The sequence below is a fragment of the Alligator mississippiensis genome, chromosome 1 (assembly GCF_030867095.1).
Source record: "Alligator mississippiensis isolate rAllMis1 chromosome 1, rAllMis1, whole genome shotgun sequence".
NCBI classification, from domain to species: domain Eukaryota; kingdom Metazoa; phylum Chordata; order Crocodylia; family Alligatoridae; genus Alligator; species Alligator mississippiensis.
Genome location: NC_081824.1, coordinates 154,062,994 through 154,080,495, shown reverse-complemented (window position 1 = coordinate 154,080,495; position 17,502 = coordinate 154,062,994). Strand labels below are relative to the sequence as shown.

General features: G+C 48.7%; 1 long non-coding RNA gene across 1 annotated transcript in view; it reads left to right on the top strand.

Moving 5' to 3' along the window:
* LOC132244487 (uncharacterized) overlaps positions 1–17,502 on the top strand; it is a 23,097-nt gene extending 5,595 nt beyond the window's left edge. The window contains exons 2-3 of the long non-coding RNA XR_009455949.1: positions 10,828–10,940; positions 14,941–17,502. This is a non-coding gene — a long non-coding RNA (uncharacterized LOC132244487). The remainder of the gene's footprint in view (positions 1–10,827; positions 10,941–14,940) is intronic.

Sequence of the window (17,502 nt, the reverse complement as noted above, 5' to 3'; positions counted from 1 at the left end):
GCATGACTGGATTCCCCTAGGCTGGTAGCAGGACCCCAGGGACAGCTGGGTAGGGAGCCCAACGCAGCCCCATAGCATGTAGCTCCCAGCACTCTCACCCTTTTCCCCCTGCGGAAGTCCCTAGCCCTGACCCAGTGAGGCCCTTACCTGCATTTCCAGTCTTGCAGGCAGGGAGCCTGGAAACAGCCTTGGGGTGGCCAGGCAAAAGTCTCTGCCAGGCAGGGGCTTCTTGTCTAATGCCCCCTGGCTTAGGGCTGGGGCAGGTCAGGCCAGGCTGGGGGTTGGTGAAGCCCCAGGACAATATCCTTCATAACAATAACTATATTGTCTTCAGAGGTGGGGTCTTGTTACATATGGCAGCTGTGGCAGCCTTTAGTGGCCCCACTAATACTGTCTCTCACTGGCCTCAAGTTGGTTTGCTTAGCAACCAAAGCAGACCTCCTGCAGGAATGTGCCAGCTTGCAGAGAGGCAGCGAGGGCCAGTGTTTACAGGGGGCTTATGGAGGGGCCCCATGGGCCAGACAGAGGTGCCTGGCAAGCCGAATCCGCCCCACGGGCCGTATTTTGCCCACCCCTGTGTAACCCATGGCCTTTGTGTAGCTCTGTACAATGTGTGCTGGGCACATTGTTGGCAAGGAAGGAGAGGAAAAAAAAAAAAAAAAAAAAAAGACATGGGCAGTGGGTACCATGAAACTATTTGCACGTCTTTGTTAAGTTTAGCTGATTCTGATGTGCTTTTTTCTGGTTTGTTCTTTCTTAATTTTGGGGTTTCTGCTGTGTTACACGCGCTTACAAATACTGAACACTCGAGCAAACAAATACTCACAACTGCACTATACTGTGCTTTAACATACATTTTCCAGTTGTTAGCAGGTAGCTGGTCTGCCTGAAATACTACTCTTCTTTCCTTCTCCTGAGATATATATATATATATATTTAAATGTACTTTGGTTCTCTGCAGTAGTTGTTTGTTTTGAAGTTGACTACCTGAAGTTATGTAGAAAAGGTGCCTATGCACGTGCTTGTTCACATTCTAATAAATTACTAAATAATTAAATAGAGTCTGCTCTGTGTTCTAATTGGAACGCTCCAGTGTTGCCTCACCATCACATGTATTAAGCCCCTGCATGTTTCAAAATGGCCATGGGAGTGCTTGACTTAAACCATTTCAAGTGAGCTTTAGATAAAGCATCCTACCACCATTCTGAAATACTGTGGGGCTTAATACACATGACTTTTAATTAGAGTGGCTGTCCAGGAACTGTTCTAATTAAGACAGCCCCTCTAACATGTGTATAGACTGTCAAAGGTTTTTTTTAAATGTTCCACAATATGCAAACTGTTCAGGATACAAAATTCAGAAACATATAATTTTTTTTTTTTTTAAGTTTTCAACAGGACCCTATGACCCTTTTTAAAAAAAAAAAAAAAAAAAAAAACCAGCATAAAAGCCTTTAGCTAGTACAGATCTCAAATTCATAAACTACAGTTATTTTCACAAGTAATCACAGCAAGCTTCCCTAAACACTGAAATAACAACAGCTTGTAGCTAGTAAATTCTATAATTTGCACAGGAGAGTGCATCACAAAATAATGTAAGTCAAAGAAAATGCAAAAGGTATGTAGCAGTGTGATTGCGGGGGGGGGGGGGGGGGGGGGGGGGGGGAAAAGGGGTGCAGGGCATCTTGAGGTCTATCATGACATCAGCCTGTCTAGGGCAGTCTGCCCTGCCTCACCTGCCATGCCTTTGATGTTTTCACTAAATAGGTGTTTATAAGTGGGAGGCTGCCCATTTGCTTGCCCTGATGCCAAGGGCAAAATGCACAGCTCCAAACCATTCCTTATACTGTATCCCATGCCTTGCAGATGGCATCACATACTGGTGCCAGTTCTCTCGGCCCCTTATCGGGCCAAACTCAGTCCCCATGTTAAGCTTCTCTCATACTACCTTTAGCAGGGCTGGTCCCTCACAGACCTTCAGGCCACCCATTTCAGGCCATACTCTATATGACGGGGCATCAAGTCTCCCACGCCACACCGCGGGCTGATTTTAGCCCCTGGCCCTCTCTGGCCTTGGTTGTCTCAAGCTCGGCTTACTGCCCACTCATGCCTCAAGTGTCTGTCAACGTGCTTGGACCCCCAGCCTGTCTCCTCTATGGGGTTACCCACCAGGTTATGGGGGCTGAGACTTTATGGTGCCCCATCCTCGTCTTTCACTGGGGAAGCACAGATGTGGCATTTCCTGGAAACTGCCCCACCACAGGCAGCCCCACCACACCATCCGACCCCAACAGGGAGCAGTTTCAGGTCTTATCCAGGACCTCAGGAACCTCCTCTATCCCCATGGTTCCTACCCTGACCTCCAGGTGTTCCAGGACCTGCAGTCTGCAAGCTGAGTGATGTTACTCCTCTCGCTCCATAGGTTTAACTGCTGGCTGTGCTCCTACAGCCTGGGCTTATACTGAAGCTACCCAACCCATTTCCAAAAGTAAAAATGATCAGCTCCACTAGCTTAACCAAACATGTCCTGCTGTGATCTGCCCAGAATCTGCCCATAACAGCTTACACTAGGACATAGGGGTATAAGTGGGTACTTATATCATATTCTTAACAGTAGGAGGGAGTAAGGTCCTAGCTTGTTCTGGCATGTAAATTTGAGTTCTCCTCAGTATGCTGGCATCATGTATCTTTCCATTTCCTCCCAAAGAAGTGTTTCTTGTGGTCCATTAAACACAGCAGAACCTGTAAGAAATGCCAGTTGTAATTGACATATTTAGTATCATACTACTTGGGGTCGGAAGAGACCCAAACAGATCATCAGATCCGACCCCCTGCCCTGGGCAGGAACGGGTGCCGGGATCATATCACCCCAGCCAAATATCTGTCCAGCCTCCTCTTGAAGATCCCCAAGGTACGAGAGAGTACCACCTCACTTGGGAGCCCATTCCAGAGCCTGGCAGCCCTAATTGTAAAGTAATGTCTCCTGATGTCCAGCCTGAACCTTCTCTCTAACAATTTGTGGCCGTTATTCCTAGTAACCTGGTGGTGCCTGGGGGAACAGAGCTTCCCCCAATTTCCGCTGGTCCACTCTGGTGAGTTTCTAAATGGCCACCAGATCCCCTCTCAGCCTTCTCTTGTGGAAGCTGAATAGGTTCAGGCCCTTTAGCCTCTCTTCGTAGGGCTGCCCCTTGAACATGTGAGTGGCCCTCCTCTGGACTCTCTTGATGCTAGCCACATCCCTCTTGAAGTGCGGTGCCCAGAACTGGATATAGTACTCCAGCTGTGGCCTGAGCAATGCTGCATAGGGGTAAGGATCACCTCCCTGGACCTGCTTGTGATGCATCTGTAGATGCTTGACAAGGTGCAGTTAGCCTTACTGACCGCTTCCTCACATTGGCAGCTCATGTTCATCCTGGAGTGAACAATGACTCCAAGATCTCTTTCTGTCGCAGTGTTGACAAGAAGGGTGTTCCCCAGCCTATAGGTGTGTGCTGGTTCCTTCTCACTAGATGCAGCACCTTGCACTTCTCTGCATTGAATTTCATCCTATTCTCATCTGCCCACCTCTGTAACCTGTCTAGATCTAGTTGGATTCTGTCCCTCCCATCCAGTATGCCCAGCTCACCCCACATCTTAGTGTCATCAGTGAATTTGGACAGCGTGCATTCCACACCCACATCCAGATCACTGATAAAGATGTTGAACAGTACAGGCCCCAGGACCAAGCCCTGGGGGACTCCACTGCTCACATCCCTCTAGGTTGAAAATTACCTGTCCACCACCACTCTCTGGGTGCGACCATCTAGCCAGTTTGCCACCCATCTCACTGTGTAGGCATCAGTGCTGCAGTCACCAAGTTTTTTTATGAGAACGTGTTGGGAAACCGTGATAGAGGCCTTCTTAAAGTCCAAGAAGACGACATCTACCCCAACACCCTCGTTCAGGGACTTTGTGACCTGATCATAAAAATAAACAAGGTTAATCAGGCAGGACCTGCCCTCAATGAACCCATGTTGGTTGCCCCTGAGCATTACCTCCCCTGCTGGGCTCTTGCAGATGTGCTCCTTGTTAATTTTCTCAAAGGTCTTCCCAAGGACTGAGGTAAGACTGACTGACCTATAATTGCTGGGGTCCTCCTTTCTCCCCTTCTTGTAAGTGGGGACTGCATTGGCCCTTTTCCAATCCTCTGGTACCTGGCCAGAGCCCCACGAGTGCTCATAAAGCCCTGCCAGGGGCCCTGCTATGACCCCCGCCAATTCCCTCAGCACCCTCGAGTGAAGAGCATCTGGACCTACTGATTTAAACATGTCCAGCCCCTCCAAAAGTTCCCTAACTAGGTTGTCCCTGACCCTAGGCATGGTGGTGCCTCCTGTGGGTCTGTCCACAGTTCTAGTGGGGGAGATGTCCCAGTCCCTGATCAGGAATATGGAGGAGAAGAACTCGTTAAAGAGGTCCGCTTTTTCATTTGCTGCAATCACCAGATTGCCAAGCCTATCCTGTAGGGGCCCGATGTTACCCGGTGCCTTCTTCCCATGTATTTGAAAAAGGACTTTTTATTATCCTTAATTCTGGTTGCTAGCCCTAGCTCCATCTCTGCCTTGGCCTTCCTAACAGCCTCCCTACAGTCCCACGCAACAGAGGTGTAATGCTTCTTTGTGATAGCCCCTTGCTTCCACTGTTTGTACACCTCCTTTTTTGCCCTCAGGCATCGCTGGATGCCTTTGCTGAGCCACAGGGGTTTCTTAACGCTCCTGCTCCCTTTGGTGTGCATTGGGAATGACTCCCTTTGAGCTTGGAGATCGTCTCCTTGAGGAACAACCACCCGTCTTGGACTCCCATCTCACTGAAGCTCCGAGATCCCAATGCCTCTCTGTGACAGGTCGTCTCTCTGGGCTGCCCTCAATGTGGCCCACACACCTGTCTCTGGGGCAACTGCCCGCCTTGTCTTGCCTGCCATGCCTTCGATCTTAATTGAATAATTAGTTTTAATCAGTGGGAGGCTGCCCTTGTCCTGCCCCGCCACTAGGGGGCGCTGTCTGCGGTTCCTTTCCTCCCCAATACCGCAGCCCAAGCCTCGCAGGTGTAATCACCGTTGTCTCAATACTATTCGGCCCCTTACTGTTCTCCCCGGGCCTTCCTTCCTTTGCTGCCCCCTCCTGGGGCTTTCCGGTGCCCAACTTGGGCCTCCCTACAATGCGCCCCCCCACCCCCATCAGGGGCTCCCAGTGCCCAAACCTGGGCTTCTCAATAATACTGCCCCCTATCTGGGGCTCGCCATGCCCAACTTGGGCTTCCCAGTCATGCGACCCCCCCCCCCGGGGGCTCACCGTGCCCAACTTGGGCTTCTTAAAAGTGCTGCCCCCCTTCTCTGGGGCTCACTGCGCCCACACTTGGGCTTCTCAATGTTGCCCCACTTCCTGGGGCTCGCTGTGCCCAACTTGGCCTTCCTAACAAATGCGGCCCCCTATCAGGGCCTCCCAGTGCCCAAACTTGGGCTTCTCAATAAAATGGCCCCCTTTCTGGGGCTCTCCGCGCCCACACTTGGGCTTCTCAATGTTGCCCCCTTTCTGGGGCTCTCCGCACCCACACTTGGGCTTCTCAATGTTGCCCCCTTTCTGGGGCTCTCCGCACCCACACTTGGGCTTCCTAATAAATGTGGCCCCCTTTCAGGGGCTCCCAGCAGTGCTGCCCCCTTTTCGGGGCTCACCACACCCGCACAGGAGCTTCTCTGTAACACCCCTTCTCTGGGGCTCACCACACCCACCCTGGGGCTTCTCAATAACGCCCCTCTCTGGGGCCGGGGTCTATGTAACCCCTATGCTGCGCCCACACTGGCACTGGGGTCCTCACACTCCGCTGTGGGTTCCCTTGGAGTATGCTGCACCCTCACTGGTGCCAGGGCCCTCACACCACTTTGGGTCCCTTTATGAGGCCTCCTCCAACCCCTAATAGCCTCCCCCAAACCACCGGTCTTATAACAACAACAAAACACAAACTCCAGCCTCTTGGCTACAACTTAAATATAAGCCATCTGACTATAACAACATTGCTCCAGCATCTTGGAGCTGCTGCTAGCAGTACCTCCAGTCAGGCTTCTCCTCACATCATTGCTCCCAGAGCTCCTGCCTCTCTGGCTGCTGGCAGGGAACTGCCTCAGGCCTCTGCTTCTGGGCTTTATAAGGGCCAGGCCCTGCCCCTTCCAGCCAGCTGACTCTCATTAGTTGCCCCGGCAACCCACAGCTGTGCTCCCTAATCACCACTAGGACTCCTTCTTTAGCAGTTTTTCCCCTCTTCAGGCACAGGGCAACTTAGTGCTCTGTGACACTCTCCTACAAACTTCTTAGCTTACAGAAGTCAGCCCTTCTGAAGTCAAGGACTTTCGCCTTACTGCTTGCTTTCACCACCCTGCGCTGGATAGTAAATTCCAGCAGGTGATGATCACTGTCACCCAGGTGGTCAAGTATCCGCAGACCCTTCACCAGGTTGTCGCCCGTGGCGAGGACCAAGTCCAGCAAAGCATTTCCCCTGGTGGGACTATGCACCTCCTGGGTTAGGTGGAGGTCCTGTATCCTGGCTAGGAACCTACGTTGAGTAGTCAGACCTAGCTGACTGCTCCTCCCAGCAGATGCCCGGGTAGTTTAGGTCACCCATGACAACCACATCCCTTGACTTTACAGCCTCTGTGAGCTGACCTGAAAATTCCAGGTCCAGCTCGTTCCCCTGGTGAGGCGGTCTGTAGTAGACACCCACTATCAAGTCTCTTTCCCCACACCCCGCTTGCATTCTTACCCAGAGTGCCTCATTTTGCCCCTCCTCTGACCCCATCCTGATAATAGAGGACATGTATTTTTGACATATTGCGCTACACCCGTCCCCCCTCTTTTCCTTGCTCTGTCTTACCTGTACAGCCTGTATCCCTCGATGTCCACTGCCTAGTCATGGGTAGAATCCCACCAGGTTTCTGGGAGCCCCACTAGGTCTGGGTTTTTGCTAGCTATCAGGAGGGCAAGTTCCTCCTGCTTATTCCCCATGCTTCAAGCATTTGTGTAGAGGCATTTGAGGCCTCCTGTAGGTGCCCATACTGCCCCCTTGTTCTTAAGCCTGCCCTGGCCCCTGTCACTTACCTGAATACTATCTGTGCACATCACCTGGCTTGACAGCGAAGTGATCTCATGTTCCTCTGTGTCCCTATCCCCCAGCGAACCTAGTTTAAAGCTCATCATATGAGATCAGCCATCCTGGAAGAAGAAACACGCTTACCTTTTGGAGAGAGATGAAGCCCATCCCACCCAAACATGTCCTCTGTGCAGAAATGTGGGTCATGGTCCAAGAACACAAGGCCCACCTGGTAACACCAGCTCTGAAGCCACCGGTTGACCTCGCCGGTGCATGTCTCGTGGTGCCGTCAACGTCTGCTCACTGGAAGGATAGAAGAAAAAAACACCTGTGCCTTTCTCCTTGAGCTTTGCCCCTAGAACCTTGTATTCTCATGATGCGGTCTGGGTTGCCCCTGGCCATGTCATTCATTCCCACGTGGATGAGGACCATGGGGTAATGAGGTCCAGGATCATCTCCGTGACATCCTGAATCTGAGCTCCAGGCAGGCAACAACCTCACATGCTATGGGGTCAGAGCGACAGATGGGCCCCTCCGTTCCTCTCAGGATGGAATTGCTGATGATGAGGACCCGGCGTCTCTTTCTTTTGGTGTTCCGGTAACTTGGCCTGTGCTGTGCTTGGAGTGGCACTGGTTCCCTTAGAGGCATCCTTCCCTACCTCCTCCTCTGCGGCCGCCAGGGCCTTTGTTGGCTCCTTCAAGAGGGAAACAGTTAGCACATTGGCCTCAGTGAAATTTGGGAAGCCTGTTCTCTGGCGCTAGATACAAATATTCAAAAAGCCCATGGCAGAATTGATCTAAGTTATGCGGTTTTCTGTGAGTGGTGTAGTTTAGATTGGTAGCAAGCAGAATGCACATTCACACTTCAGTGGTGGCAAGTCTTATGCTGGGTTCTGCCATTTTTAAATAGTTTTTGTGTGCCGAACTTCTGCTCTATTACGGGTACAGACTTGTTTTGTGTGCTGAACTTGTAGTCCATTATGGGTATAGACTGATTTCTCATCACTTACACCTGTAAAAGTGTAATATCTGTACCTGGCCTGGAAGGCAGCTGTTTCTTCATGCATGTGTCTAATGACCATTCCCCGGTAAACCATGGTAATAATCACTGTATCCACCTACTTCATAGAGATATAGTGAGGATTAATTACGTAACATCTAACAGGTCTCTGAAGGTTTAAATCACTACATTTATCATCATCACTATCATCAATTAAGCCACCTATAACCCATCTTCTCATCCTACACACATAAGATTTTCATAAGATAGGAGTCTTAATTAAAAAACATGACTTAGAGTCGGACATTTGTTTTCATCACTGTCAGAAGCCTTAAAGCTGTGTTTTGTTGGGAATTTAAGGCACTTGATAAGTCCATGAGGCAAGATGCCATAGGCATGTAGAATATTACATTTTCATTTCTGGAAATATGCACAGTCTACAGATGCATAGTCTACAGGATTTAGAACTATTGAACGTTCTAAATAGAGCATTTAGATCCATGAATGCTCTTAGTTTCTAAAGGCAGACAAGGTTCCTTGGGTTTCTAAATGCAATTGCTCCTACATGCTATCTAAAATCATTTTATTTTTCTTTTAAGAAAAGACACCTATAAAGCAACAAGCCTGATGCTCCTATCACTTACATTACTATAAATCACAAATAACTCAATTTAAAGCAATGGAGCTACACAGCTGTAAAGCAGATGTAAATGAGAAGAAAACCAGGTCAAGAAAATCTTTAAAGTGTTCCTATAGCAGCCCAGATTTAATATATCAACAATTGCTATTGGACATAGAGTAGAAATCAAGTGTGTCTCTAAAATCAGATTCAGGAGACCATTGAGTGTATTTAGCTAGATTTAAGTTAATAGCTCCAGTCAGCAAAAAATTACACTTCAAAGGACAATTTTTAGGGTTTAAAAGGGCAGTATTAGGAAGAGGTTTGTGGTGTAGGTAGCAAGGAACGCAATTTGACAGAAAAATCCATGCAAAGGCACATGTCCCACTTAGAGAAAGCAACTGCTAGCTTCCAGTAAGAAACAGCATTACCAGATAGTCATGATTATAATATTACAATGACATGACAAGTAATCACTCTGGAATAGAGTATTTGCAAAAGCAACTGTTCCTGAATAGCTGTAGCAGAAAACACAGCCCTCCTTAATTATGCCAGTCAACTGCTATGTGTAAGCAAGATTATTTGGTTTATCTGCATGAAAGAATCTAGCGGGTATTGGAGATGCCACCAGTGCTGTAGTGGGTCATATGAGTCCAGGGCCTTTGAGTGGATAAACTGCACCACAGCAGCAGTTGCCAGGGACCTTTTTGAATCCTCAAATCAGATAAACCTCCTGTGAACAGCAGCAAAGGATACTGGTCTTGGCTGGGAACAGTGTAGCAGGTAGGTTCCCCTTCTGGTGTTGCAGCTCCCTGCCCAGGCTCCTGGATGCTCCAGGACCAAGCACTGGAAGGAGGAACTGTCCCCTCCCTCCCATCACCACCAAGTCTGGCTCCTCCCATAGATGGAGTCCTAGGGACACTGGGGAAAATGGGGTGAAGGGTGTAGAGACCCACCCACTGCTGCCAAGACAGACACTCTGCACATCTACTCTCTGCAGCTTCTAACTGGACTGGAGCAGGAGCAGACCTGGGCTTCAATCACCCCCAGGTCATCTGGGGGATAGTGGCAGGGAGGGGGGGGAGAGCTGTTCCCTCTTCATCACCTGCTCGCTGTTTGGACCCCTGGGTGTCCCAATGCCAACTGGGGTTCCAGCCATAGGGAAAGGGAAGTTCATTTTGGGTCAACCTGAAATGACAACTTTTTTTTCCTCATTAAAAGGACCTCTTCTCCCCTCTGCGCTAAAACAAAAACAAAAAAACCCCCACACAAACCTTCATTTTAGTTGAATAAAGCATTTGTTCAATTAGAAATAAAATGCTTAATTTCAGGATTTTTTACTTCTTTAAAAATCAATTTAATAATTGTCAAAACAAAATATTGACTCAGCTTTTCATTCCTTTTTTTAATTGTTTCTGAATTATCTTTATCAAATAAAGTATTTGCATGAAAAAACTTGCCTATTGCTAGTCCTTGAGATGACAGATGAATTTTAGCCCTGCTGTAGTCAACAGAAGTTTTTTCTATTTCCTTCCTTAATGACTGACAAATTCCCTTATAAGGTCCTACAGCATTTCAAGAGCAGTATTCTTATTTAAACAATAGCCTAAAGGCTAATGTTTCTGTGGGCACATCTTCACAAGATGTTTACTGCAGAGTAGACTAATTAGCTCCACAGTAAACATCTCAGCATCTACACGTTTTAAATACAAGTACTATCCTGCTGCAGAGTTTTTTACTCCACAGCAGTGTAAGTGTATGTCCATAGGGCACGAGGTAGGGCCAAGGGCCTCGTTGACCTTGTGCCCAGTGAGTTTGTGCCTTGAGGGAAAGGCCTTGTTATCCTTGCAAAATCAAACAGCAGTATTTGCCCAGTTCTCTCCTGCCACATCTTGATGTAATCTATAAATACTGGGAGGTGTTCCCTTGCTGAGAGTTTACTTCAAGGACTTTAGGCCTGCTCCTCCGGGGGCTCCAACCTCTCCTTACACCTAAACCAAATGCCAACCAATGTAAAGATATTGCAGGAAATCTTATCAGTTGTTAACAGATGTTCTACTTCTGTTCTGTTCTTTTTCTTTCTTTGGCTCAGGGTCCTTTCAGCGCTACTTCTGGATAAAGAGCTCAGAGTGGACCCAGAGGAACATTGGGTCACCACTAGGACAAAAAAGGAAACTGCAACAGCGAAAGAACAGCACAGTCCAGGTAAGTATTTGGCACACCCAAAGTCATAGATTCATATAGATGCTAGGGTCAGAAGGGACCTCAATAGATCATCGAGTCCGACCCCCATCATCGAGTCCAACCCCCAAGTCCTAAAATGCTACGCACTTTTGATTTTCTTTATCACAGGTATAGGCTCCTTTCCCCAAGGGCTGGGGAATGATCCTTGTCTGGACACAGCCTCATGGGTAAGAACAACTTAAGTCAAAGGAAAAAGAAAAAAACTAGCCACAGATAGGCAATGTCTTTGCCTCCACTGCAGGTGAATATTACTTATACAGCTCGGGGTTCCTCCCCTTTACTCAATAAGTCAGTCAGCACTCTTTCTATTATATAATAGTAACTCAAATGCAAAAAAAAAGAAAAAAACAAACTTCTTTCACACTGAGCGGCTTGCAGGTGCTCCATCCTCCCCAGTGCTCTAGTATCCATAGTTGGAGAACACTGACAAGTGATCCTCCATAGTTAGAGCTCCTCCAAGCTCTGAGACCGGGATCTGGTCCTCTTCCTGTCCCCAAGCTTCTCACAGCTGGAGCTTCACGCTAGGATGGTAGGACTTGCCTGCTTTCCCTAGCCATCTTCTCTCTCTGTCATGGCCATGCAGCTGTAAATAGTGCATTGGATGCAGTGAACGCCGATCTGGATGGGCCGACGGCTGATAAACCAGCAACCTGGTGGCTGCAGTGTTCCCAGGTGCTGTTTCTTGTAAGTCCAGTAAGTTTTCTGGATTTTTCTTCTTGTTCTATGAAGAGACACAGGAAGCCTCTTCACAGTGTATATGCTGGCCCAGCTGGCCAGGGCACAAGGGTGCTTCACTGTGGGGGCTGCCTGCTGGCTAGCCCTGCACTAGAACATCCTTGTGTTCCAGCCAGCCCTTCCAAAGCATGTCAAGCTCAACTGGAGCAGCCTTGGGCTGGCAGGCTGACCCCCTAAACCCTCTGCTAGCTGGGGCAGCTCTGACCTGGCTCAACATGCTGCAGTCCTGGGCACATGTAAATATGATGCCCAGGAACAATAAACTCTGATGCAATAAGTGTCATGTTAATATGCATGTGTAGATGCACTCTGTCTCTTCTATAATATTGATTAAATGTTGGTATTTACCTGAATTTTTTTTTTATACTAGAAGCAGACAGTTTAACGACTTCAACTCAGAAAAGCATTAAAGCAGGTGTTAAACCCATTTATATGCAAGACAGCACTTGAGAACATTCCTAACTTTAAGCACATGCTAAAGTGCTGTCCTGAATAAGAATGAGTTCCTGAACTACAGCCAAAATTTTGAAATAGTGCAAACAGTACAATACACTAGGGAAGAACAGGTGTTGAATTTAAACTACTCCAGGGAGATTTACACCCTTAGAAAGGCTTTGATAAATTTGATTTGCAAGTAATTAAGGGTAATGTAATGCTGATAATCCCATTTGTGCAAAGCCAAATTATAGATGCTAATGAAGTTCTGTAAAAGCAAGGAACTTTCTTTTGGACTTTAGAATATAAAATCCTCAGTCATGGTGAAAGAGAGGAATTTAGGCTTAATCTACTCAATACTTTTTATGATGGAAATGGCCTCCTTTCCTCATAATTTTCCATTTTTTTGCCCGAATATTCTCTTATTGTAAATGTCATATGACTTAGGCTATACTGTGTTTTCACTCCATCTAAGAAAGTGAGAGAAAATGCAATGAATTTTTGGCATGGAACATTCAATTTTGAATTGTCAGGTATTAAAACTTTTGGTTGTGGAATACCACTGGAAAAATGTCCACAGCTGTCTAGACTACAGATGTTCCAGCAGCTCTTCAAAAACAGCAGACTTGGAACGATATGCCCCAGATAATTTTAGCAAGCGCTCAAGTAATTAATATAACTAGGAGAATTGGGGGCAAATACAGAATTATCATTTTCAATTATTCTGAAATTATTAAATTCCTCTTTAAATTAGACAATTATCTAATTTGTCTCTAAACAATACCCAGTTTACTCAATTCAAAGTTGACATTTTCCCTCCCCATTTTACATGAAGGAAAAAGCCCCTCATCTTAGAACTTTATATGGGGGGCAAGGGGACATATGGTTGCTTTGGCTCAGCCTCCAGCCCCTACCTGGAGTCAGGGCCACACAGCAGCTACTGCCTGTGCCCTCCCCCCCTCCAACTATAGCCCCACTATCTTCCCCCTGTAGTTGGGGATGTGGCCCCTGTTGCGGGGGCTGTGGCCCCTGTTGGGGGCAGCCCACCCTGTGGGGGGCAGGGGACCCACCCCTCCTGAGCAGCCCCCCCGCACAGTCCCTGAACAATCCCCCCACACCTACCCATACACCCCATGGCCCCCCACATCCCTCCACATCCACCCACATCCCCCCACCCCCCTTCCCACTCCCCTCCTGCAAACCCCACATCCCCCCAGCACACACCCTGCATGCCCAGCTGCCATACAGGATGAGACCTGCTGGCAGGAGCTGTGGCTGCAGGGGCAGCTGTCCCCACATCTCGGTTAGTGAAGGGGTCAGGGGGAGCTCTAACTGCTCCATGGGAAGAAAACCAAAGGCAAACAGCAAGACATATAGGTATTTAGAATTCATTTTATTATTATGATAGAGACACTGGTAGGCTTCCAAATTGCTTTAACACTGTAGATATAACAATAAAACATTGCCCAACTGATCACTCTCTCTCTCTCTCTCTCTCTATATATATATATATATAGTGGACTTTTGTTTTGTGGAGGAACATGGATTTTGGGGTATTTTACAGAGTGACTTTGGGATTTTTTTATCAGGGCTTTTTCAGTTTTCAAATAGGGAACACCAGAATTCCTGCTAGGGAGGCCAGTAGCAGGACCCAGGCAGAGGAGCCTGCTCAGAGCTGGCACCTTGGGCCCAGCTGAAGGTGGCTGACCTCCTAGCCAGTTGGGGCCAGGAAGACATGCTTTGACAGTTCAAAGCAGGCCACTACAGTGGGAACATCTTCCAGCCAATAGCTGCCCAGATGGCTGGGCAGGGGGCACACATGGCAGTAGTGCCACACAAAGGCCAACCCTGCAGCTACAGCTGGCCCAGAGGGGCATGACTCTACTGGCCATGCAGTCCCTATCCAGGTCTGGCAGGTGTGCAGCAGGTCACAGCCAGGCAGCAGCCCCCACTGCTAGACTGCTGCAGTAGGTAGAGGGGGCAGGGAACTCTTGGGGCTGCTTCATCAGTCCAGCTGGCACAAGGGGTAGTGCCCCCAGGTACCAATTGGCTGGGCACCAGAAGCTCCTGAGAGTGAGTAACCCATAGCTACTTGCCCAGGCAGCTTTTTGTACTGATGGGGCCAGGACAGGGCAACTTTTTATACTGCTGGGGACAGCACAGGTGCTGGCCCTGGGCTCTAGCTCCCCCTGGCTGCAGATCCACTACTATTGAAATGAACAACCTTGGGCACCATGAGATGCTATGCTTTGGGGTAATCAATTCCCTGCATAACCCCTTGATGCTGGCATTTCTCTGGCTCATCTGCCACAACTCCCTAGTCAGATGGAAAGAGTGCGAGGTTTCCTTTGATTTCAGGTACTGTTGGCAGCACTACTGGAAACCCAGGACAGCTGCCCACCAGACAATTCAAGCAGAGGTCCCAACCACTGTGGTTGTACAGGGAGCACAGCCCCCAGAGGCAAGATTCTGGTATTTTTGAATCAGGCTGGAATACACTGATGTATTTGAGAAGAAGAATGTTGAGGTCCTCCCCACACATTGGGATTACAACTGCCCTATTGACCTACACTTGGAAGCAAAGATCCCTATAGAACACATCAGTGCCATGTCAGGAACTGAACTTGCCACCCTCTGTGAATACCTTCAGGAAAAACTAGCCTGGGGATTCATAAGGATGTCCAACGTACCTGCTTCCCCTCCCATATTCATGAACCACAAGAACCTAAAGTATTTCCAGAATGCTAAGGCACTCAATCAGAGACAACTTTGAGCAGTCTTTTTCTCCCAGTTTGACTTCCAGGTAACTTACCAGCCCAGGCCTAGAAATGGGAAGGCAGACGCCCTCTTGCGGAAGACTGAGTATGATACAGACTTATCACAAAAGCCATACAAACCTAACCTGATTTTGAAGCCTCAAAACTTCATCAGTACCACACTGCCGACAGACTTGCTCTCCATGCTCTGGGTCACTACCTGAGAAGATTAAAATACCCCCAGAAGAACAGACCATCTTTATGCAACAAACACACTGAGGTCCAGGATGGGGTCATATTTATCTGAGGTAGAAGCTATATGTACCCAAGTCTGGTTAGACTGCCTATCCTTCACCTAAACTATGACCTCCCTTCCCTGCTCCACCCCCATCCCCGCAACAGGCCCCGTGGAACCAAAAAGACCCAGTGCCTCATCTCTTGCTACTTTTGATGGCTGCAACGGTGCAAGACTGTGTAGATCAGGGGTGTCCAGCCTTTTTGAATGTGGGGCTGGATCACAAACTTTTTATCACGCAGTGGGCCGGCGAGCCATATTCAAGGACCTCACAGGAAGTGGTATCACATCAGGAAGTGATGTCATGTGACCTTTGACACCAGTGAAGTTGCAGGAAGTGACAATGAAATGGGTCTGGAAATGTGGTTTAAAATCCAAAATAAAAACAATATAAAAGCAAGAATGAAATAATACCAAACACTTGACTAAAATAAACATTTTCACTTCTACTCACTTCTCAGTGAATGAAAGAAGCGTAATGCAAGTTGACAGATCAAATGTCAAAAAGATATCAGCCAGAGTGGAAACTAATCAAAGCAACAAAATATGGGCATTTTTGAGAATAATCTTCAAGAAGATTTACTTTTATTGAATTAATAATGAGTTATGACTAAAGGTTACATAATAAAACCCTGGTTTTAAATGTTGACCATAATTTAAATAGCAACATCAGAAGGGCTTGTCAGCCTCATCCAGTCTTAAAATAAATTGCCCTTTTCTACACAGAGGTTGATGGCAACATGAAACTTGACCGCTAGGGAAGCCCATCCAAAGATATGTGCTCCCTTCACACCTCCCTACTCATCCCTACAGGTGTTCCCAACACCCCTTCTTCCCCCCCACACACACACATGCTCCCTATACCCTTCCTTACATGCACCCCCTATTCATCCCTACACCCACTCCCAGCCCCCCACATCACTATGAACCCCCCCACACTCATAGTCCTTGTTGACCCTTTCACCCCAATTGTGCCCTCACATATGGACTCCTGCACCCACACCCAACACACATACAGGCAACACTCACCCACCAAAGTGTCAAGGGACCCACATGCAGCCTCTCACCCTCATAAGATTCCAGTGATTCAATTGCTAGCAGCCTGCTTTTGAGCAAAGCACATCTAGTGTAGTCCTCATGGTGCACCAGACCAGCTGCTCCCACTTTTAATAAAGGCTGGGGCATTAGGATCCGCAGTTGTGGCTGGACATAGAGCGCCTCTGGGCCGGGCTCCTCCCGCCCAGCCTGGCTCCAGCAACCGCACACCCCACAGCCCCAGCCCGGCCCCAAAGCACCCCCAGCTCCACGCAGGAACTTACCCGTGCCTCCATCCACCATGCATGTGGGCAGGGCACGGGCCATGCTGCAGCTCCCCTGGCCACGTGCCGGGGGCAAGGGGCTGAGCCAGAGAAGAAGCTGCACACGCTGTCCCCAGCTCATCTAATCAGGCGCGGCTGGGACAGCCCCAAGCCATGCAGCCCTCGGGGCAGCGGCGGCAGGACCCGTCTCACTGATGAGCCTGGCCCCGCAGGGGTAAGCAGCTCCCCTCCCCTCGCTGCCGGCTGGGGCCTGCGAGCTGGCCCTACCTGCCTTGCCTAGCCTTGCCACTGCCCCGCCTCTGCGACCCGTGGCAGCGGCTCCACGGTGGCACCACCGTGGCTCTGCGCTCCACGGTGGTGGCGGCGGCGGCAGCGGCAGCGCTGCCACAGGCCAGATAAAATGGCTTGGCAGGCTGCATGGCAGCCCATGGGCCATATGTTGGACAAGCCTGACTTAGAGAGAATTGGGGCCTCTGCCTGATCAGAAGAGCTGCTCATCTTGGCATGCCACCCTGATCAAAGCTGTCCAGTGGGGCCTTGATTTGTTTCCACTCACCAGCACCCGAGTGTCTGTCTGGGATTTACTGACACTCCAGTTCCTCCATATAAACCCCTGACCCAAAATAGGACAACAAGCCTAGTGAACGTAACCTGATCCCAGACTGCCTTGCTGTTCCCTCCAGCTTGTCCTGGAACTCTGCTCTCTGTTTGGTCTCCTAGCTTCCTGGCTCCTCCTATTCCTAGTCTCTGTGCTCAAATTGACCTCCTAGTTTCCTGAACAATGTTGTCCCTAGAATTAGCTCATTCTTCCTAACGCTTGTACCTTGATCCTAATCCTTCAGTACCTTGATCCCCAAGTGCCCTAGACCTGTCCACCCACACTGTAGTGATGCATCAAATATTTTAACTTTGAAGCAAAAGGAGAAATCTAAACCTGCTTTAATGTGCATGACTATTGCCACTAATTTACAAGAAACACTAAA